This window comes from Rana temporaria, chromosome 2 (assembly GCF_905171775.1).
Source record: "Rana temporaria chromosome 2, aRanTem1.1, whole genome shotgun sequence".
Lineage (NCBI taxonomy): Eukaryota > Metazoa > Chordata > Amphibia > Anura > Ranidae > Rana > Rana temporaria.
The window spans coordinates 16,899,469-16,923,655 of NC_053490.1; the positions used below are offsets into that span (position 1 = coordinate 16,899,469).

The 24,187-nt window shown below is 49.0% G+C and overlaps 1 protein-coding gene across 2 annotated transcripts in view; it reads right to left on the bottom strand.

Moving 5' to 3' along the window:
* ARFIP2 (ADP ribosylation factor interacting protein 2) overlaps nucleotides 1-24,187 on the bottom strand; it is a 113,261-nt gene that overhangs the window by 74,130 nt on the left and 14,944 nt on the right. Inside the window, exon 1 of one of the 2 annotated variants that reach the window (XM_040339907.1) lies at nucleotides 10,237-10,305. The exons of the other annotated variant lie outside the window; for it this stretch is intronic. The gene's annotated coding sequence lies outside the window, so the exon portion shown is untranslated. Of the gene's footprint in view, nucleotides 1-10,236; nucleotides 10,306-24,187 lie in introns of those variants that run through there. 2 annotated transcript variants of the gene reach the window in all.

Below are 24,187 nucleotides of genomic sequence, written 5' to 3' on the forward strand. Positions count from 1 at the left end.
CCGTAACTTAGGACGCAAGTGCTTTGTGAATACAGCACTTGCCTCTCTAACTTACGGCGGCTTAGCGTATATGCCATACGCTACGCCTGCCTAACGTTGCGCCGCCTACGTGAATCTGGCTATTGGAGTACAAGAAACCGGTGAAAATAATAAAGCTACATAACCGAGTGTCAGAAAGTGAAGTTCTGGGTGTGGAAAGTTCCTTCTATTTCCTAATAAGCATGGCCGATGGCTTTTGTTGCCTGTCCCACCCCAATTGGTGCAAAAAACGTAGCCACCTGCAATTAGCAGATTTCAGGCTGTAATCCAACCAATGACAATCCTCCCTGTGACAAGGGGCAGGCAGAAGAGGAACCCAGCACATGTGGAATCCACAGTGTATGAAGAGGGCGGGCGGGGGAGACTGGCATCTGATGAGACTTTTCCAGGATATACAGAGCGGGAGAACCTGTTCTACTGCAAATAGAGGAGGAGGAAAATATTCAGAGGGGATAAAGAGGAGAGACGAGAAATGTGAGGAAGGGAGAAAGAGAGAAAAAAAAAAGGAGAAAGAGAGAGAAAGGAGAAAAAATTAGAAAGAGAAAGGAGAAAGAGAGAGAGAGAGAGAAAAGGAGAAAGAGAGAGAGAGAGAAAATGAGAAAGAGAGAGAGAGAGAGAAAATGAGAAAGAGAGAGAGAGAGAGAAAAGGAGAAAAAGAGAGAGAGAGAAAGGGAGAAAGAGAGAGAGAGAGAAAGGGAGAAAGAGAGAGAGAGAGAAAGGGAGAAAGAGAGAGTGAAAAGTAGAAAGAGAGAGAGAGAGAGAAAAAAGGAGAAAGAGAGAGAGAAAAGGAGAAAAAAAGGAGAAAGAGAGAGAGAGAAAGGGAGAAAAAAGGAGAAAGAGAGAGAGAGAGAGAGAAAGAGAGAGAGAGAGAAAAAGAGAGAGAGAGAAAAAGAGAGAGAGAAAAAGAGAGAGAGAGAAAAAGAGAGAGAGAGAGAGAAAAGGAGAGAGAGAAAAAGAGAGAGAGAAAAAGAGAGAGAGAGAGAGAAAAAGAGAGAGAGAGAGAAAAAGAGAGAGAGAGAGAGAGAAAAAAAGAGAGAGAGAGAAAAAGAGAGAGAGAGAGAGAGAGAAAAAAAAGAGAGAGAGAAAAAGAGAGAGAGAGAGAGAGAGAAAGGGAGAAAAAATGAGAAAGAGAGAGAGAACGGGAGAAAAAAGGAGAAAGAGAGAGAAAATGAGAAAGAGAGAGAGAGAGAGAGAGAGAAAGGGAGAAAAAAGGAGAAAGAGAGAGAGAGAGAGAGAGAGAGAAAAAAAAGGAGAAAGAGAGAGAGAGAGAGAGAGAAAAGGAGAAAAAAGGAGAAAGAGAGAGAGAAAAGGAGAAAAAAGGAGAAAGAGAGAGAGAAAAGGAGAAAAAAGGAGAAAGAGAGAGAGAGAGAGAAAGGGAGAAAAAAGGAGAAAGAGAGAGAGAGAAAAGGAGAAAAAAGGAGAAAGAGAGAGAGAAAAGGAGAAAAAAGGAGAAAGAGAGAGAGAAAAGGAGAAAAAAAGGAGAAAGAGAGAGAGAGAGAAAAGGAGAAAAAAGAAGGGGAGAGATGATGGCAAAAAGGGGCACAATAGGGCTGAGTTGTCTTTAACCACTTAAGACCCGGACCTTTAGGCAGCTAAAGGACCCGGCCAGTTTTTGCGATTTGGCACTGCGGCGCTTTAACAGACAATTGCGCGGTCGTGCGACGTGGCTCCCAAACAAAATTGGCGTCCTTTTTTTTTCCCCACAAATAGAGCCTTCTTTTGGTGGTATTTGATCACCTCTGCGGTTTTTATTTTTTGCGCTATAAACAAAAAAAAGAGCGACAATTTTGAAAAAAAATCAATATTTTTTACTTTTTGCTATAATAAATATCCCCCAAAAATATATAAAAAAACTTTTTTTTTTCCTCGGTTTAGGTCGATACGTATTCTTCAACCTATTTCTGGTAAAAAAAAAAAAAAAAAAAAAGCAATAAGCGTTTATCGATTGGTTTGCGCAAAATTTATAGCGTTTACAAAATAGGGGATAGTTTTATTGCATTTTTATTTACTACTAATGGCGGCAATCAGCGATTTTTTTCGTGACTGCGACATTATGGCAGACACTTCGGACAATTTTGACACATTTTTGGGACCATTGTCATTTTCACAGCAAAAAATACATGAAAAATGCATTGTTTACTGTCAAAATGACAATTACAGTTTGGGAGTTAACCACAAGGGGGCGCTGAAGGAGTTAAGCGTGACCTCATGTGTGTTTCTAACTGTAGGGGGGTGTGGCTGTAGGTGTGACGTCATTGATTGTGTGTCCCTATATAAGGGAACACACGATGGATGACGACGCCACAGTGAAGAACGTGGAAGCTGTGTTTACAAACAGCTCTCCCCGTTCTTCAGCTCCGGGGACCGATCGCGGGACTCCAGCAGCGATCGGGTCCGCGGGTCCTGCGGCTGTGGTCACGGAGCTTCGGACTGGGTCGCGTGCACGCGCCGGCGGCGTATATCGGTGTGAAGGGGCCCTTAAGTGGTTAACATGGAACAGGGTTTGACATTGCTCAAAGATCGGCCAAGGCAATGATTGTAAAATAATGCACTGAGGAAAATTGAATCTGCTGACAAAGAACAATATTGGGGGTACAGTGTTAATCAGAACTACAGAGGAAAAATAATTTGGGGGTACTCATTTCAGATAATTGCAAAATGAGCAAACAGGGCGACTTGGAAGTTGGGAAAGGGAATATAATTCTGGGGCACCAGCAGGGGGAAGGAGGTTCTCACTAGAGGGATCACCAGCAGGAGGAAGGAGGTTCTCACTAGAGGGATCACCAGCAGGAGGAAGGAGGTTCTCACTAGAGGGATCACCAGCAGGGGGAAGGAGGTTCTCACTAGAGGGATCACCAGCAGGGGGAAGGAGGTTGTCACTAGAGGGGTCACCAACAGGAGGAAGGAGGTTCTCACTAGAGGGATCACCAGCAGGAGGAAGGAGGTTCTCACTAGAGGGATCACCAGCAGGAGGAAGGAGGTTCTCACTAGAGGGATCACTAGCAGGAGGAAGGACGTTATCACTAGAGGGATCACCAGCAGGAGGAAGGACGTTATCACTAGAGGGATCACCAGCAGGAGGAAGGACGTTATCACTAGAGGGATCACCAGCAGGTGGAAGGAGGTTCTCACTAGAGTGATCATCAGCAGGAGAAGGAGGTCCCGATTCCTCTATATAGATTTTTATATCACTAGAGGGATCAACAGTAGGAGGAAGGAGATGCTGATTCCTCTATATAGAGGGGTCACCAGCAGGAGGAAGGAGATCCCGATTCCTCAATATAGAGGGGTCACCAGCAAGAGGAAGGAGATCCTGATTCCTCAATATAGAGGGGTCACCAGCAGGAGGAAGGAGATCCTGATTCCTCAATATAGAGGGGTCACCAGCAGGAGGAAGGAGATCCCGATTCCTCTATACAGAGAGGTCACCAGCAGGAGGAAGGAGATCCTGATTCCTCAATATAGAGGGGTCACCAGCAGGAGGAAGGAGATCCCGATTCCTCTATATAGAGGGAACACCAACAGGAGGAAGGAGGTCCCGATTCCTCTATATAGAGGGGTCACCAGCAGGAGGAAGGAGATCCCGATTCCTTTATATAGAGGGAACACCAGCAGGAGGAAGGAGATCCCGATTCCTCTATATAGAGGGAACACCAGCAGGAGGAAGGAGGTCCTGATTCCTCTATATAGATGGGTCACCAGCAGAAGGAAGGAGGTCCTGATTCCTCTATATAGAGGGGTCACCAGCAGAAGGAAGGAGGTCCTGATTCCTCTATATAGAGGGGTCACCAGCAGGAGGAAGGAGATCCCAATTCCTCTATATAGAGGGGTCACCAGCAGAAGGAAGGAGGTCCTGATTCCTCTATATAGAGGGGTCACCAGCAGGAGGAAGGAGGTCCTGATTCCTCTATATAGAGGGGTCACCAGCAGGAGGAAGGAGGTCCTGATTCCTCTATACAGATCTTCATATCACTAGAGGGGTCACCAGCAGGGGGAAGGAGGTCCTGATTCCTCTATATAGAGGGATCACCAGCAGGGGGAAGGAGGTCCTGATTCCTCTATACAGATCTTCATATCACTAGAGGGGTCACCAGCAGGGGGAAGGAGGTCCTGATTCCTCTATATAGAGGGATCACCAGCAGGAGGAAGGAGGTCCTGATTCTTCTATACAGATCTTTATATCACTAGAGCACAGGTGTCAAACACACGGCCAGCAAATGTGGCCCTCCAGGCCCTTTTATGTGGCCCTTGCACCTCTCCTTCAGCTCCAGCCCTCCTCTGGTCCTCCGCCAGACCTTTACTTTCTGCTTTCAAGCAATGCATCCAGCTTCTTCCCAGCAACAGCATAAAGTAAGGGGGTGCACTGTGATGTAAGGGAGAGTGGGGGGACTCAACTTCTGATGGCTCTTGACATCTAATGTAAGGGGAGGGGATGCGCTGGACATCTAATCCTACAGATAGAACCGGCCCTTTTGAGGGCAATCATAATGCTGATGCGGCCCACAATGAAATGGAGTTTGACGCCCTTGCACCAGAGGGGTCACCAGCAGGAGGAAGGAGATGCCGATTCCTCTATATAGAGGGGTCACCAGCAGGAGGAAGGAGATCCCGATTCCTCAATATAGAGGGGTCACCAGCAGGAGGAAGGAGATCCCGATTCCTCAATATAGAGGGGTCACCAGCAGGAGGAAGGAGATCCCGATTCCTCAATATAGAGGGGTCACCAGCAGGAGGAAGGAGATCCCGATTCCTCAATATAGAGGGGTCACCAGCAGGAGGAAGGAGATCCCAAATCCTCAATATAGAGGGGTCACCAGCAGGAGGAAGGAGATCCCGATTCCTCAATATAGAGGGGTCACCAGCAGGAGGAAAGAGATCCCGATTCCTCAATATAGAGGGGTCACCAGCAGGAGGAAGGAGATCCCAATTCCTCAATATAGAGGGGTCACCAGCAGGAGGAAGGAGATCCCGATTCCTCAATATAGAGGGGTCACCAGCAGGAGGAAGGAGATCCTGATTCCTCAATATAGAGGGGTCACCAGCAGGAGGAAAGAGATCCCGATTCCTCAATATAGAGGGGTCACCAGCAGGAGGAAGGAGATCCCAATTCCTCAATATAGAGGGGTCACCAGCAGGAGGAAGGTGATCCCAATTCCTCAATATAGAGGGGTCACCAGCAGGGGGAAGGAGATCCCAATTCCTCAATATAGAGGGGTCACCAGCAGGAGGAAGGAGATCCCAATTCCTCGATATAGAGGGGTCACCAGCAGGAGGAAAGAGATCCCGATTCCTCAATATAGAGGGGTCACCAGCAGGAGGAAAGAGATCCCGATTCCTCAATATAGAGGGGTCACCAGCAGGAGGAAAGAGATCCCGATTCCTCAATATAGAGGGGTCACCAGCAGGGGGGAGAAGGGGAAAACATCCTAATTCTTGATTTAGAATACTGTGTCCAATTCTGGAGATCTCCCTTAAAAAATATACTGATCACATAGAATGAGACGGGCAACAAAAATGGTGAAAGGTCTGAGGCCCCCTTTCACATGTACATGTCTCATCCGCTTGCTCAGCGGGGATCGCTCCTTTGATCCCCGCTGAGCCGGCAGATGACAGGGCGGTCCCCACACACTGTGCAGGGACTGCCCTGTCAGATCTCTGCTCTCCCCTATGGGGGGGATAGAATGAACACGGACCGGCTGTCCGTGTTCACCCGATCTGATCCGCAGACGGATGGAAAAATAGGATTTTTTTTCCGTCTGCAAAATCGGACCATAGCGGGGACTGATGGGATCGGGTGTCAGCGGATCATCCGCTATCCCATAGGGATACATGTATGTTTGTATTTCATCCAAAAACGGATGGATGAAATACGGACATTGGCCCAGATTCACAAAGCACTTACGCCGACGTATAAGGCCTCGTACACACGACAGAGTTTCTCGGCAGAATTCACCGAGAAACTCGGTCAAAACCCGGATTCTGCCGAGAAACTCTGTCGTCTGTACAGTTTTGGCTCGATGGAGCCGCCGAGGAACACGACGAGAAAATAGAGAACATGTTCTCTATTTTCTCGTTGTCCTCGTTCTTCTATGGGAGAAGCCGGCCCGCCGAGCTCCTCGGCGGCTTCATCCCAAAACTCGACGAGGAACTTGACGTGCCAAGCACGTCGAGTTCCTCTGTCGTGTGTACGGGGCCTATCACGTTGCGCCAACGTAAGTGCCAATATGCGCCGGCGTATGTGTGCGCCAGACCCACGAACCAACATGCGCCTAAAAACAGGCTACAACCCGCCGATGTAGCTTGCACACACCGGCGTAGGGTGGGCGCACATATGGGCTGGATGCATGGGGCTGCTCCCATTGATTAGCCATTCAAAACATGCAAATGAGGGAAATACGCCGATTCACGAACGTGCGTGTGTCCGGCGCATGCTACGCAAGATGCGCGCAAGTTATACGTCCGGCGTAAAGTTATTCCCCATAAAGGAGGGGCAACCCGGCAACAGACATGCACAGGTCTTCACCAGGGAACACAAGCCGGCGTATTATGCGTTGGACGTGTGTCTGGCTGGGCGTACGTTATGTTCGCGGCGTACAAAATCGATCCAACGTAGCTTAGGCAGTTGTGCCGGCGTGGTTGTAAGCAGGCGCAGGGGGGTGCTGTGTATGCGTCCACGTCGCGGCGCATGCGCAGTTCGTTATACGTACCTGTCTGGCGCTCGGCCCATCATTTGCATGGAGTCACGCCCACTTCCACCTACGCCGGCGTGCGCCTTCGAAACCTACGCCACTCTGGCGCAGCGTTTGGGAGCACTGGCTTGCTGAATGCAATGCTTGCCTCTCCGCGATACGTTGGCGTGGCGTACGGTGTGTGCTCTACGGCGGCGTAATGTGCGCCTTGCTCTCTGTGAATCTGGGCCATACTGTCCACATGTGTGAAAGGGCCCTGAGGGATGAAACAAACCAGGAACTTGACATTTACAGCCTGGAGGAAAGAAGGGAAAGGGGAGACAAGACTAATAGCTGGATTCAGGTAGGGTGGCTCACTTTTGAGGCGGCATAGCGTATCGCATATACGATACACCGCCGTAAGTCAGAGAGGCAAGTGCTGTATTCACAAAGCACTTGCCTCCTGAGTTACGGCGGCGTAGCGTAAATGGTCTGGCGTAAGCACACCTAATTCAAATGAGGATGAGGGGGCGTGTTTTATGTAAATTACTCGTGACCCGACGTTATTGACGCGGACAAATCCCAGTGTGCATTGCTCCAAAGTACGCCGTTCCGACGTGAACGTAAATTACGTCCAGCCCGATTCGCGTACGACTTACACAAACAACGTAAAAATATAGGCCTGTTCCGACGTCCATACCTTGCATGGGCTGCGCCACCTAGGGACCAGCTTTATCTTTACGCCGGCGTATCTCTAACGTAAACGGCGTAACTAATTGCGACGGGCGCACATACGTTTCTGAATCGGCGTATCTAGGCATTTGTATATTCTACTCCGAACTCAACGGAAGCGCCACCTAGCGGCCAGCGTAAATATGAACCCTAAGATACGACGGCGTAGGAGACTTACGCCGCTCGTACCTTAGCCTAATTTAAGCGTATCTGGTTTCCAGAATACGCTTAAATTTACGACGGCGCAGATTCAGAGTTACGACGGCGTATCTACTGATACGCCGGCGTAACTCTTTGTGAATCTACCTATAAAACTTTAAATACATCAAGAGGGTGAATAGGGTTCAGGAGGGCGAAACGTTCAACATGAAGCTCCAGGACCCGGGGACACAACCTCAAACTAGCAGGAGGAAAGTTCAGAACCAGCCGAAGAAAGTATTTTTTGTATCTGAAAGTGTAGTTGACGCTTGGAATAGATTTCCAGCAGAGGTAAGTAAATGTAAACAAGCTTGGGGACAAACAGATCTATACAAAAGAAGATTGATACACACAGAGGAGTTTCCAGGAATAAAACGTTATGTACGTACAATAGCGTATATTCAGGAAATATATCGCAGTATTTCTCAACCTGATGAAAGAATGCCCCCTTGTTTCTCGAGTCTCCCCTCCCCCACATCAGGTAACCTCAAGCACCCTTGACATGAGAACAATCATCACCCGTCCAAACTATATATACACATTTTCCAATCCATTTTAATTTACCAAAAAAAAATAAAAAATTGTAAGAGCCAGTGTCTTGTCGATCTAGTTCCCCTATCGAGATGGTTCCCTGCTTGACTGCGCAGGCGCGGACGAAGCCCACGGAAATCTCCGAACCTCGGGCGGCATCCAGGTTCATTCCTTAACATCCCTGTGGATTGGATTGTTAAAAAAAAAAGAGCCAGGAGGCCGAGAGAAGTGAGGACGTGAGGCCGACTGGCCACTTACAGCAAATTCCACGTCGCCCTGGACCTCTTGCTACTCAGGTTCGGTGATCTCCGTCGGCTCGGATCGCGCCTGCGCAGTCAAGAGGGGAACCATATCGATAGGAGGAACCAAGGGCCAGATTCAGGTAGAAGTGCGGCGGCGTAACATATCGTAGATACGTTACACCGCCGCAAGTTTTCATCGCAAGTGCCTGATTCACAAAGCACTTGCAATGAAAACTACGCCGGCGTAAGCCCGCGTAATTTAAATGGGCGTGTGCCATTTAAATTAGGCGCGCTCCCGCGCCGGACCTACTGCGCATTCTCCGTTTCGTAACTCCCGCTGTGCTTTGCGCGCAGTGACGTAATTTTTTTCGAACGGCGACGCGCGTAGCGTAATTCCGTATTCCCGGACGGCTTACGCAAACGACGTGAAATCTTAAATTTCGACGCGGGAACGACAGCCATACTTTATACAGCACATACGTGTGCTGTGTAAAGTTAGGGCACCCAAAACGACGACTAACTTTGCGACGGGAAACTAGACTAGCAGCGACGTAGCGAACGCGAAAAACCGTCGTGGATCGCCGTAACTCCTAATTTGCATACCCGACGCTGGTTTACGACGCAAACTCCCCCCAGCGGCGGCCGCGGTACTGCATCCTAAGATCCGACAGTGTAAAATAGTTACACCTGTCGGATCTTAGGGCTATCTATGCGTAACTGATTCTATGAATCCGTCGCATAGATACTCTGAGAGATACGACGGAGTATCTGAGATTCTCCGTCGTATCTCCTTTGTGAATCTGGGCCCACATTGGCAGATCACCGGGTCACACAGGGGCGGCACGACTTTGGGGGCGACTCGGCTAGGCGATCTCAAGACGACTTGCAAAATGACTTCTGTATTGAAGTCAATGGAGGTTGCCCCGAGTTGCCCCCGAAGTCGCACAGAAACCTTTTTCTGAGTCGGAGCGACTTGAGTCACTCCTATTAGAACGGTTCCATCGAATAGAGCGGAGCGCGACTTGTCAGGCGGCTGAGTCGCCCCTGTGTGAACCGGTGACTTGTCCTTAATGTTCCCCTAACGGGGAAGTTCCTTCAATGACTGCGCAGGCGCAATCCTTGCCGACGGAAATCTCCGAACCTCGCCTGGCATCCAGGCTCATTCTTCAACATCCCCGTGGATTGGAGGATGTTAAAAAAAAGAGCCAGGAGGCCGAGCGAGCGCAGCGAGCCATCCAAGCGCACCGACTGGCCACTTACTTCGAAATCCACGTCGCCCTGGATGCCGGCCGAAGTTCGGAGATTTCTGTCAGCAAGTTTGCGCCTGCGCAGTCCTTGAAGGAACTTTCCCGATAGCTGGAACCATCTCAGCACATCAGCTTGCGCATGCGCTGGAACTTCCACGATAGCTGGAACCAGCACGACAGATCACCGGCTCGAAATCTATTGTTTTCTTACACAAGGAATTGCATCTTAACACACTCTACTGAGAAATGGATCTGTCCGATGTCCCCCGGAATAGAAGTAGGGCTGCCTGAGACTCGGTGTCACACAGTGAGAGGAACACAAGAGGCGCTTCCAAAGATCACAGGAAGGGGGGGCGCTATCTCATTCCACAGCAAGTCACAACAACTGTATTACCAACATGGTGCACCCAGCACTGACAACGTGCATGTCACATCGCTGGTGACAACACACTACACATTGTACCTGTAATGACAACACGCACTATCCCGTACACCGAGCTCTACATTTCATACAGAGAGATTGCAGCGACACACCCGGGAAGGGTGCACACAGAGGACACCGGTAAAACATTGACTCACCTGCACAAGAGAGCATGACAGAGTACACTGCAAGCACCACTAACCAAGAGTCAGCACTAGCTGGGACCACACCCCCTCGCCCACCCCACAACCAATCACCAGCCATTGCACCTGTACTTGTGCCCATTGACCCCACCCAACACTTCAACCTCGCATCGCAGCCCCACCCACTAAAACTACACCTGTTCTAACTTCTAAGCTGACCTGTCACAAAGATACAGATCTGTGTACACAACACCGATACACGGGGAGATCTGCGTACACAACACCGATACACGGAGAGCTCTGCGTACACAACACCGATACACGGAGAGCTCTGCGTACACAACACCGATACACGGAGAGCTCTGCGTACACAACACCGATACACGGAGAGATCTGCGTACACAACACCGATACACGGAGAGATCTGCGTACACAACACCGATACACGGGGAGATCTGCGTACACAACACCGATACACGGGGAGATCTGCGTACACAACACCGATACACGGGGAGATCTGCGTACACAACACTGATACACGGGGAGATCTGCGTACACAACAACGATACACGGGGAGATCTGCGTACACAACACCGATACACGGAGAGCTCTGCGTACACAACACCGATACACGGGGAGATCTGCGTACACAACACCGATACACGGAGAGCTCTGCGTACACAACACCGATACACGGGGAGATCTGTGTACACAACACTGATACACGGAGAGCTCTGCGTACACAACACCGATACACGGAGAGATCTGCGTACACAACACCGATACACGGGGAGATCTGCGTACACAACACCGATACACGGGGAGATCTGCGTACACAACACTGATACACGGGGAGATCTGCGTACACAACACTGATACACGGAGAGCTCTGCGTACACAACACCGATACATGGAGAGCTCTGCGTACACAACACCGATACACGGGGAGATCTGCGTATACAACACCGATACACGGAGAGATCTGCGTACACAACACCGATACACGGAGAGCTCTGCGTACACAACACCGATACACGGAGAGCTCTGCGTACACAACACCGATACACGGGGAGATCTGCGTACACAACACCGATACACGGAGAGCTCTGCGTACACAACACCGATACACGGGGAGATCTGTGTACACAACACTGATACACGGAGAGCTCTGCGTACACAACACCGATACACGGAGAGATCTGCGTACACAACACCGATACACGGGGAGCTCTGCGTACACAACACCGATACACGGGGAGATCTGCGTACACAACACTGATACACGGGGAGATCTGCGTACACAACACCGATACACGGAGAGCTCTGCGTACACAACACCGATACACGGGGAGATCTGTGTACACAACACTGATACACGGAGAGCTCTGCGTACACAACACCGATACACGGAGAGATCTGCGTACACAACACCGATACACGGGGAGCTCTGCGTACACAACACCGATACACGGGGAGATCTGCGTACACAACACTGATACACGGGGAGATCTGCGTACACAACACTGATACACGGAGAGCTCTGCGTACACAACACCGATACATGGAGAGCTCTGCGTACACAACACCGATACACGGGGAGATCTGCGTATACAACACCGATACACGGAGAGATCTGCGTACACAACACCGATACACGGGGAGATCTGCGTACACAACACCACCGATACGTGGAGAGCTCTGCGTACACAACACCGATACACGGAGAGATCTGCGTACACAAAACACAGATACACGGGGAGCTCTGCGTACACAACACCGATACACGGGGAGATCTGCGTACACAACACTGATACACAGGGAGATCTGCGTACACAACACCGATACACGGGGAGATCTGCGTACACAACACCGATACACGGAGAGCTCTGCGTACACAACACCGATACACGGGGAGATCTGTGTACACAACACTGATACACGGAGAGCTCTGCGTACACAACACCGATACACGGAGAGATCTGCGTACACAACACCGATACACGGGGAGATCTGCGTACACAACACCGATACACGGGGAGATCTGCGTACACAACACTGATACACGGGGAGATCTGCGTACACAACACTGATACACGGAGAGCTCTGCGTACACAACACCGATACATGGAGAGCTCTGCGTACACAACACCGACACACGGGGAGATCTGCGTATACAACACCGATACACGGAGAGATCTGCGTACACAACACCGATACACGGGGAGATCTGCGTACACAACACCACCGATACGTGGAGAGCTCTGCGTACACAACACCGATACACGGAGAGATCTGCGTACACAAAACACAGATACACGGGGAGCTCTGCGTACACAACACCGATACACGGGGAGATCTGCGTACACAACACTGATACACAGGGAGATCTGCGTACACAACACCGATACACGGAGAGATCTGCGTACACAACACCGATACACGGGGAGATCTGCGTACACAACACCGATACACGGGGAGATCTGTGTACACAACACCGATACACGGAGAGATCTGCGTACACAACACCGATACACGGGGAGATCTGCGTACACAACACTGATACATGGAGAGCTCTGCGTACACAACACCGATACACGGGGAGATCTGCGTACACAACACCAATACACGGAGAGCTCTGCGTACACAACACCGATACACGGGGAGATCTGCGTACACAACACCAATACACGGAGAGATCTGTGTACACAACACCAATACACGGAGAGATCTGCGTACACAACACCGATACACGGGGAGATCTGCGTACACAACACTGATACATGGAGAGCTCTGCGTACACAACACCGATACACGGGGAGATCTGCGTACACAACACTGATACATGGAGAGCTCTGCGTACACAACACCGATACATGGAGAGCTCTGCGTACACAACACCGATACACGGGGAGATCTGCGTACACAACACCAATACACGGAGAGATCTGCGTACACAACACCGATACACGGGGAGCTCTGCGTACACAACACCAATACACGGAGAGATCTGTGTACACAACACCGATACACGGGGAGCTCTGCGTACACAACACCGATACACGGGGAGATCTGCGTACACAACACCAATACACGGGGAGATCTGCGTACACAACACCGACACACGGGGAGCTCTGCGTACACAACACCGATACACGGGGAGCTCTGCGTACACAACACTGATACACGGGGAGATCTGCGTACACAACACCGATACACAGAGAGATCTGCGTACACAACACCGATACACGGGGAGATCTGCGTACACAACACCGATACACGGGGAGCTCTGCGTACACAACACCGATACACGGGGAGCTCTGCGTACACAACACCGACACACGGGGAGATCAGTGTACACAACACCGATACACGGGGAGATCTGCGTACACAACACCGGTACACGATCTGCACGCAAGCTCGGCGGGACGGGACGCGTTCCTGGCTCCTAACTTTTTTAGCTGGCTCCTAGATTCCAAGCAAATTTGTCAAGCCCCGTATGACCCAACTGTATATACTTACCTATTTTCAGACCACTACAGTCGCATGATCCGGCTCCCCTGTGTCAGTGAGTGGTGGCTGCAGGGGAGAGTTCATGTACTACTTTTGGAGACTTCGGGGACGATTTCAATAGAACGCATGAACCCACACAGATGCCTTTCAAATTGCCTCCCGAACACGCACTAAAGTTCCAACATTGCCAAGAACAAATGGACTATGGAAAGCCTACTGGGTGATGTCATTGCCCAGTCGTTGTTGAGCACTCCATCCTCTCCCCTGCAGCAGCTGCTGACACAGGGGACCACATGACCAGACCAGTTAGTCAGCACAAGTGTCAGGAGGAGGAAGGGGACATTTTTAAGATTAGTTAGGTCTAGCTTGAAATTTTATGTTAAATATTATAAATATCTATGAAAATGACGCCCATATTTCGCACCTCACAAGTCTACTTTTTATCGGAAAATTAGCAGGCTAAAAATTCCCCGCAATTTTAAAATTAGGAATCCACCTATAGTTGGCAGACAGAAAAGGGAGTTCTCTGAGAACTGATTGAGGGGTCTAATCACAGCTCAGTTGTCGTTACTGGTAAAGTATAACTCTGCCAACTGAACCGTGAAATCACAGCCCGGGGACTGACCCTGGCGGAGAGCAATTGTCCCTACAGACCTTCAGGAGACTGAAAAGAACATTATCGCTAGAGGTCAACCGATATGGGTTTTTCTCTGGCCGATGCCGATATTTAGAAATCTGGGCGGCCAATGGCCGATATATGATGCCGATTTTTGCGGCCGATATTTTAGGACGTTTTCTTTTTTTTTGGTGGCACTGGCTCGTGGCACTGGAAGATGGCACTAGCAGAAGGCACTTATTGGCACTGGCAGGTTGCACTGGATGGCACTGAAATATGGTACTAGCATATGACACTGATTGGCAGGTGGCACTAATTGGCACTGGCAGGTGGCACTGATTGGCAGATGGCACTGGCAGGTGGCACTAACAGGTGACACTGGCAGGTGGCACTAATTGGCACTGGCAGGTGGCACTAATTGACACTGGCAGGTGGCACTGATTGGCAGATGGCACTGGTTGGCACTGGCAGGTGGCACTAACAGGTGACACTGGCAGGTGGCACTAATTGGCCCCGGCAGGTGGCACAGGGTGGCAATAGTTAGCACTGGTTGGCATTGGCAGGTGGCACTAATGGCTTTAGTTGGCACTGGTAGGTGGCATTGGATCGCACTGGCAGGTGGCACTGGATGGAAGGTGGCACTAATTGGCACTGGATGGTGGCACTGGTATTGCCACTGGCAGATGGAACTGGATTGCAAGTGGCACTAATTGGCACTGGCACAAAAAAAAATGGTGTCACCCCCCTCAGTACAGACCCCCTCTCCCTCCAGTATAGACCCCCCCCCCCCCCGCTACAGGCACCAGAGAGCGGTGTGTGTCCCACGAGCACGGGCCCCTCCTCCTCTGTGAGCGTAAACAGAGAGGATAACTGCGGTGGCTGGTCCGGAAGCAGTAAAAGCATAGGAGCCCTTTCACACTGATGCGGTTTGCAGGCGCTATTGCGCTAAAAATAGCGCCTGCAAACCGACCTGAAACAGCGGCTGCTCTTATTTCTCCAGCAGCCGGAGCGGTGCGCTAGCAGGACGGTTAAAAAAGCCCTGCTAGCCGCATCTTTGGAGCGGTGCGTTTATCGCTCCTCCACATTGAAAGCAATGGGAAACCACGGCTATACCACTGGCAATGCACCTCTGCAGAGGCGCATTGTGGGCGGTATTAACTTTTTTCCGGCCGCTAGCGGGAGGGTAAAACCCCGAATACCACCGCAATTCCGATGGTAAAGCGCCGCTAAAAATAGCGGCGCTTTACCGCCACCGCACCTCCCGCCCCAGTGTGAAAGGGGCCTTAGAGTAGAGCAGCAGCAATATGCTGTGGTGAAGTCTGTCTTCACCCCCCCTCTACAGCACAGTTCCCCCTTCATATCAGTGTCCACAGCCCCCCTTTCCTCTCCACATCACAGCCCCCTATTACATTAATGTAAAGGGGCACTGTAATGTAATGGGGGGCTGCGACGTAAAGGGGAATTGCACTCTTGAACTGTAAATGCTATTTTAGTTTTAGTTGTATTTTACTTTTGATACAACTGAAATGTATTTAACCACTTAAGTCCCGGACCTTTCGGCAGCTAAAGGACCCTGAGAGTTTTTGCGATTCGGCACTGCGTCGCTTTAACTGACAATTGCGCCGTCGTGTGACGTGGCTCCCAAACAAAATTGGCGTCCTTTTTTCCCCACAAATAGAGCTTTCTTTTGGTGGTATTTGATCACCTCTGCGGTTTTTATTTTTTGCGCTATAAACAAAAATAGAGCGACAATTTTGAAAAAAAATGCAATATTTTTTACTATAATAAATATCCCCCAAAAATATATATATAAAAAAAAAATTTCCTCTTCAGTTTAGGCCGATACGTATTCTTCTACCTATTTTTGGTAAAAAAAAAAAATCGCAATAAGCGCTTATCGATTGGTTTGCACAAAATTTGTAGCGTTTACAAAATAGGGGATAGTTTTATTGCATTTTTATTCATTATTTTTTTTTTTTTTACTACTAATGGCGGCGATCAGCGATTTTTTTCCTGACTGCGACATTATGGCGGACACTTCGGACAATTTTGACACATTTTTGGGACCATTGTCATTTTCACAGCAAAAAATGCATTAAAAATGCATTGTTTACTGTGAAAATGACAATTGCAGTTTGGGAGTTAACCACAAGGGGGCGCTGAAGGGGTTAAGTGTGACCTAATTTGTGTTTCTAACTGAAAGGGGGTGTGGCTGTAGGTGTGACGTCGTCGATTGTGTTTCCCTATAAAAGGGATCACACGATCGATGACGGCGCCACAGTAAAGAACAGGGAAGCTGTGTTTACACACGGCTCTCCTCATTCTTCAGCTCCGGGGACCGATCGCGAGACTCCAGCGGCGATCTGGTCCGCTGGTCCCGGAGCTTCGGACCTGATCGCAGGCGCGCGCATGCGACCCACGGCTGGGCACTTAAAGAGGACTTCCTGTACGTACATGTGCCCAGCTGTGCCATTCTGCCAACGTATATGTGCAGGAGGCGGTCCTTAAGCAGTTAACTGATTTATACTGAATGCTCATGTGGGCTTTAGCCCTTGGTCACATTGGCGCGATTTTACATGAGGCAATAGGAACGTCCCAGTCGATGCAATGCAGACTTTGCAGCGCCGCACTGATTTCCATAAGCAGTTCCTGCACTACTTTTGGCGCCTTCGGAGGCGATTTTCAAATCGCCCCCAGAAGTCAGACTGAAATGCGGCTTTGAAATTGCGCAAATTCACATGAACTCCCATGATTTCAAAGCCGTGTTCAGTGTGAACCAGGGCATAAAGTGGTTAAGCTTTTAAAATAAATTGTGGAGGTATAATGATAGGGGAGAATTTTCTTTCAGTCCCCGGTGCAGGTGGATTGGTAACAAATAGCAGAACTTACACTCACCCTCTACCTGTCTGTGGCCTGCATGAGTGTATGAGCCAATACCTGGGGGGTATCAGATGTCTTGATCCGGATATAAGCGGCAAGGATGACGACATTACCATTTCTAGTAGGTGGGGTGTTTATGGGAATACGGCTATGTGTCAGAAGAAAGTAATAATCTTGTGTTGAGGTATATTCACCCATTAACCACTTAAGGACCGCCTCCTGCAACTATACGTCGGCAGAATGGCACGGCTGGGCACAAGCACGTACAGGTACGTCCTCTTTAAGTGCCCAGCCGTGGGTCACGGGCGCGTGCCCGCGCCCCGGTCCGAAGCTCCGTGACCGCAGGACCCGATCGCTGCTGGAGTCCGGGGAGAGCTGTATGTAAACACGGCTTCCCCGTTCTTCACTGTGGCGCCGTCAGCGATCGAAACACAGGGACACACAATCGATGACGTCACACCTACAGCCACACCCCCCTACAGTTAGAAACACAGATGAGGTCACACTTGGCCCCTTCAACGCCCCCTTGTGGTTAACTCCCAAACTGCAATTGTCATTTTCACAGTAAACAATGCATTTAGGGCTGCAACTAACGATTATTTTCATAATCGGTTAGTTGGCTGATTATTGTTTCGATTAATCGGATAATAGCCTTAAAAAAATAAAAAAAATAAGCATATTTAAAAAATTTTGGGGCAATTTGTTGTTGGGCAGATTACAAAACACAAATTGCCGAAAAAACACATCACATGCTTTTCTGCAGCTTCTCCATGGAAGTATATTGAACCAAAAAAAACAAAATAGCACCATTTTGAGTTAAAAAGTCCTCGCCCTTTCCAAATACGCAACAGTTGAAAAAAAAAAAAATCCTGGATGTGAACGTGTCCCATAAGAAAACATGTAAATGAATTGTAGTGTGTTTCTGCAAAAAGCACCAAAAAACACAGAGGTGTGACCCCGGCCTGAGAAGTTTAGTAACATAATGGGGTTAAAAAAACAAAAATAAGTACAAAAAGAGCAAATAATCGCTACTGTAAGGGGTTCATTTTTTTTACTGTGGGACAGTGAAAGTAATATTTACAGTAGCGATTTGCTTTTTTTGTACTATAAAACGCTAATTTTAGTTTTTTTAACCCCATTATGTTACTGGCCGATTAATCGATTATGAAAATTTTAATCGATTCATTTCATAATCGATTAGTTGTTTCGGCTCTAAATGCATTTTTATAGCATTTTTTGCTGTGAAAATGACAATGGTCCCAAAAATGTGTCAAAATTGTGTGAAAAAAGTGCCCGCCATAATGTCGCAGTCACGAAAAACAAAAAAAATCGCTGATCGCCGCCATTAGTAGTAAAAATTTTTTTTTATAAAAATGCAATAAAACTATCCCCTATTTTGTAAACGCTATAAATTTTGCACAAACCAACCGATAAACGCTTATTGCGATATTTTTTTACCAAAAATAGGTAGAAGAATACGTATCGGCCTAAACTGAGGAAATTTTTTTTTTTTTATATATATTTTTGGGGGATATTTATTATAGCAAAAAGTAAAAAATATTGCATTTTTTTTAAATTGTCGCTCTAAAAATAGAGCGACAATTTTGTAAAAAAAACAAAAAACAATATTTCTACCCTTTTGCTATAATTATCCCAAAAAAATTTATAAAACATTATTTTTTTCCCCTCAGTTTAGGCCGATATGTATTCTTCTACATATTTTTGGTTAAAAAAAAAAAAAATCACAATAAGCTATTGCTGCCCAGCATCCTACATTGCTAAGAGGCAAGTGGCTATTTCTGCCCAGCATCCCATGTTGCTAGGAGGCAGGTGGCTATTGCTGCCCAGCATCCTACGTTGCTAAGAGGCAGGTGGCTATTGCTGCCCATCATCCTATGTTGCTAAGAGGCAGGTGGTTATTGCTGCCCAGCATCCTATGTTGCTAAGAGGCAAGTGGCTATTGCTGCCCAGCATCCCATGTTGCTAAGAGGCAGGGGGCTATTGCTGTCCAGCATCCTACATTGCTAAGAGGCAAGTGTCTATTGCTGCCCAGCATCCTACATTGCTAAGAGGCAGGTGGCTATTGCGACCCATCATCCTACGTTGCTAAGAGGCAGGTGGTTATTGCTGCCCAGCATCCTACGTTGCTAAGAGGCAGGGGACTATTGCTGCCCATCATCCTACGTTGCTAAGAGGCAGGTGGTTATTGCTGCCCAGCATCCTACGTTGCTAAGAGGCAGGTGTTTATTGCTGCCCAGCATCCTACGTTGCCAAGAGGCAGGTGGCTATTGCTGCCCATCATCCTACGTTGCTAAGAGGCAGGTGGTTATTGCTGCCCAGCATCCTATGTTGCTAAGAGGCAAGTGGCTATTGCTGCCCAGCATCCCATGTTGCTAAGAGGCAGGTGGCTATTGCTGCCCAGCATCCTACGTTGCTAAGAGGCAGGTGGCTATTGCTGCCCAGCATACCATGTTGCTAAGAGGCAGGTGGCTATTGCTGCCCAGCATCCCATGTTGCTAAGAGGCAGGTGGTTATTGCTGCCCAGCATCCCATGTTGCTAAGAGGCAGGTGGCTATTGCGGCCCAGCATCCCATGTTGCTAAGAGGCAGGTGGTTATTGCTGCCCAGCATCCCATGTTGCTAAGAGGCAGGTGGCTATTGCTGCCCAGCATCCCATGTTGCTAAGAGGCAAGTGGCTATTGCTGCTCGGAATCCCATGTTGCTAAGAGGCAGGTGGCTATTGCTGCCCAGCATCCTACGTTGCTAAGAGGCAGGTGGTTATTGCTGCCCAGCATCCTACGTTGCTAAGAGGCAGGTGGCAATTGCTGCCCATCATCCCATGTTGCTAAGAGGCAGGTGGTTATTGCTGCCCAGCATCCTACGTTGCTAACAGGCAGGTGGCTATTGCTGCCCATCATTCTATGTTGCTAAGAGTCAGGTGGTTATTGCTGCCCAGCATCCCATGTTGCCAAGAGGCAGGTGGTTATTGCTGCCCAGCATCCTACGTTGCTAAGAGGCAGGGGGCTATTGCTGCCCATCATCCTATGTTGCTAAGAGGCAGGTGGCTATTGTACTTCAATAGAATACATTTGCATCATATGCATAAATATTAACACACACATTTACATACATACAAAGTACAAATAAAGTACATATGCAGGACCTAAGATACAGATTTAGGCCCGGATTCACAGACATTGGCGCATATTTATGCCTCCGTAGTGTATCTCTTTTACGATACGCCGGCGCAGCGCACAGAGGCAAGCACTGGATTCACAAAGCACTTGCTCCCACTCGCTGTTAAATCTACGCTGGGTTTCCTCGACGTAAGCCGGCGTAGGTGGAAGTGGGCGTGAGCCATGCTAATGAGGCGTGACCCCATGTAAATGATGGGCCAAGCGTCATAGAAGTACTTAAAATGAACGGCGCATGCGCCGTCCCGTGGCCGCATCCCAGTGTGCATACTCAGAATCATGTCGAAACAACTGTCTAAGATACTTTGAATCACTGCCTACGACGTGAACGCCTACGCCTAGTCATATTCACGTACAACGTAAACGACAAAAGATACGACGGCTTGTGTTCCCTGGTCCATACCTTTGCATGAGTTGCGCCTCCTATATGGGGAATAACTTTACGCCGGACGTACGACTTACGCAAACCGCGTATATGATGCGCCGGGCTCAACTACGTTTGTGAATCGGCGTATCTCCCTCATTTGCATATGTGCATAGAAAATCTATGGGATCGGCAAATGCGCCCGGCGTAACTATGCGCCCACGATACGACGGCGTAGGCAAGTTACGTCGGTCGTAGGAAGCCTATTTTCTCAGATTCTCAGATTGTGGGCACGGCGCACAGATACGACGGCGCATACTTACACTTACGCGGCGTAAGTGCTTTGTGAATCCGGGCCTTAGAATTTTTTAGCTCTGAACTATACTTTTGCTGATCTTTACTCAGCCATGTGCATGGACCCATAGTAAACAACGCGCCTGTGTTTAGATCTGTAGGGGCTCGTTCACACAGGCCACAGACTAATCCGCCATCTGAAAAGTGATCCCCAGTGGCTTGTTTTCAGACCGAGGTTGACAGCTGGTGGACAAGTGTCCATGAGGTAAATAATTCCGTCTCCTGTGTCGTTTTACTATCCTCAATAGGCATTTTACATTGAACTATCACATGGCGACTGCCATAGCCATATCTGGCATGCGATTGCAGCATGGTCTCATTGGTTCCAAAGGGCGAGTGTGACAGAAAGTGAAAATTGCCGTGCCGACTGCAGAAAAGCGACTTCACCCCTCTGTATAAATTTGGAGGTGGATGGTAAAAACACAGATCGACCGCCTGTTCATTCCACCCCTCTGCCACTAGTGTTTAAATGAAATAAAACAATAAAAGTTTACTGATAAGAACGCACTGGCCCAGATTCAAGAAGCACTTGCGCCCGCGCAACCATAGGTTACGCAGCGCAAGTGCTTACTTGCTCCGGTGTAACGAGTGCTCCTGATTCAGGAACCTCGTTACACCGACTGCAGGCTAAAATCTGCGCGGCATAAGGCTCTTATGCCTCGCAGATTTTAGGCTGCATTCTTGCGGGGGGCGCTCCCATTGTGTATCAGCGTGTAGTATGCAAATTGCATACTGCCACTGATTCACAAGCTTGCGCGGGCCCCGCGGAAGCCAGGTACGGAGTTTCCGTACGGCTACTTTTAGCGCAAGGCTGCCCCTTCTAAACTTTCCCGTGCCGTGAAATTTGAATTTCACGGCGTTTGCGTAAGTGAAACGTGAATGGCGCTGGACGCCATTCACGTTCACTTAGAAGCAAATGACGTCCTTGCGACGTCATTTGCCGCAATGCACGTCGGGAAAGTTTCCCGACGGAGCATGCGCTGTACGCTCGGCGCGGGAGCACGCCTAATTTAAATGATTCCCGCCCCGGGCGGGATCATTTAACTTGCGCGCGCTTACGCCGGGCAAATTTGCCGGCGCGCCCTCGCAATTCACGGAGCTACTGCTCCGTGAATCGAGGGCAGCGCAAAATATTTGCGGGGGCGCAGGGCAAAATCGTTGCCCTGCTCCCCCGCAAATATCGCGCAATTCTACTTGAATCTGGGCCACTGTTTTTGCGACTGTGTGCGTGAGCAACAAGGCTAGGTTCACACTCGCACACACGGTAAAATGCAGAGTTTTACCACAAGGGCCAGTGTCAGTGTTGGCCTTGGAAGGGAGTGGTGCAACGCCTGTTTTATTGTATTACACCTCTTTTTTTTCCTTAAAGCGGGAGTTCACCCATTTAAAAAAAAAAAAAAAATCTCCCCTTAGCTTCCTGCTCGTTCGGTCTAGGGGAATCGGCTATTTATATTAAAATATGATCCGTACTTACCCGTTTTCGAGCTGCATCTTCTACCGTCGCTTCCGGGTATGGGTCTTCGGGAGCGGGCGTTCCTTCTTGATTGACATTCTTCCGAGAGGCTTCCGACGGTCGCATCCATCGCGTCACTCGTAGCCGAAAGAAGCCGAACGTCGGTGCGGCTCTATACTGCGCCTGCGCACCGACGTTCGGCTTCTTTCGGAAAATCATGACGCGATGGATGCGACCGTCGGAAGCCTCTCGGAAACCTGTCAATCAAGAAGGAACGCCCATTCCCGAAGCCCATACCCGGAAGCGACGGAGAGGATGCGTCTCGTAAACGGGTAAGTACTGCACATATTTTAAATTAAATAGCCGATTCCCCTAGTAATAACGAGCAGGAATCTAAGGGGAAAAGTGCCCTCTAAGGGTGAACCCCCGCTTTAATTCACGTCTCTGCACAGCAACACGGCGCATTGCTCTGCTGTGGTACCATCTAGTGCGCTGCGGGAAAATGCAGACATGTTGGGCCAGATCCACAAAGAAGTTACGTTGGCGTATCTATTGATACGCCGCGTAACTTCTAGGATGCTCCGTCGTATCTTTGTTTTGTATCCACAAAACAAGATACGACTGAATGGGGGCTAGATCTGACTGGCGTAAGTCTCTTACACCGTCGTATCTTAGTTGCATATTTACGCTGGCCGCTAGGTGGCGCTTCCGTCGATTTACGCAAGGAATATGCTAATTAGGTAGATACACCGATTCAGAAACGTACGTCCGTCCGGTGCATTTTTTTACGTCGTTTGCGTTAGGCTTTGCGTAAGTCGTTCGCGAATAGGGCTGTACGTAAGTTACGTTCACGTCTAAAGCATTGACGATTTGCTGCGTTATTTTGAGAATGCGCACTGGGATTCTTTCACGAACGGCGCATGCGCCGTTCGTAAAAGACGTCAAATACGTGGGGTCGCACTAAATTTAAATAAAACACGCCCACATCATCCGCATTTGAATTAGGCGGGCTTACGCCGGACCTCATACGCTACGCCGCCGTAACTTAGGGCGCAAGTTCTTTATGAATACGGAACATGCGCTCTAAGTTACGGCGGCGTAACGTATCCGAGATACGTTACGCCCGCAGAAAGTTACGCCGGGCTATCTGAATCTAGCCCTATCTTTTTTGAATAACTATGCGGAGCGGCGGCAGGTTGTAAAATAGTAAGTGACCGGATTTATATTATAAAAACGCAGGATGAAAGGACATACATTTAAAAAATGCTAATTGTGGTTGGAACTCCGCTTTAATTCACGTCTCTGCACAGCAACACGGCGCATTGCTCTGCTGTGGTACCATCTAGTGCGCTGCGGAAAAATGCAGACATGTTGCGTTTTACACACTTTGCACCGCACATCACACCAGTGATTGGGGTGGGAATGGGCCACAGAGCAAACAATTCTGCAGTGTGGGAAAAACACAGGTTACTGCAAATATTGTCAACAAGTCCTAAAGCAGAAGTTCACTTTAGACTTTTTATCTTGGAGTAGATAAAATGATGTGGAGTCTGACCTGGATGGCAAAACCATTCCCCATGATCGCCCGTCCATGGG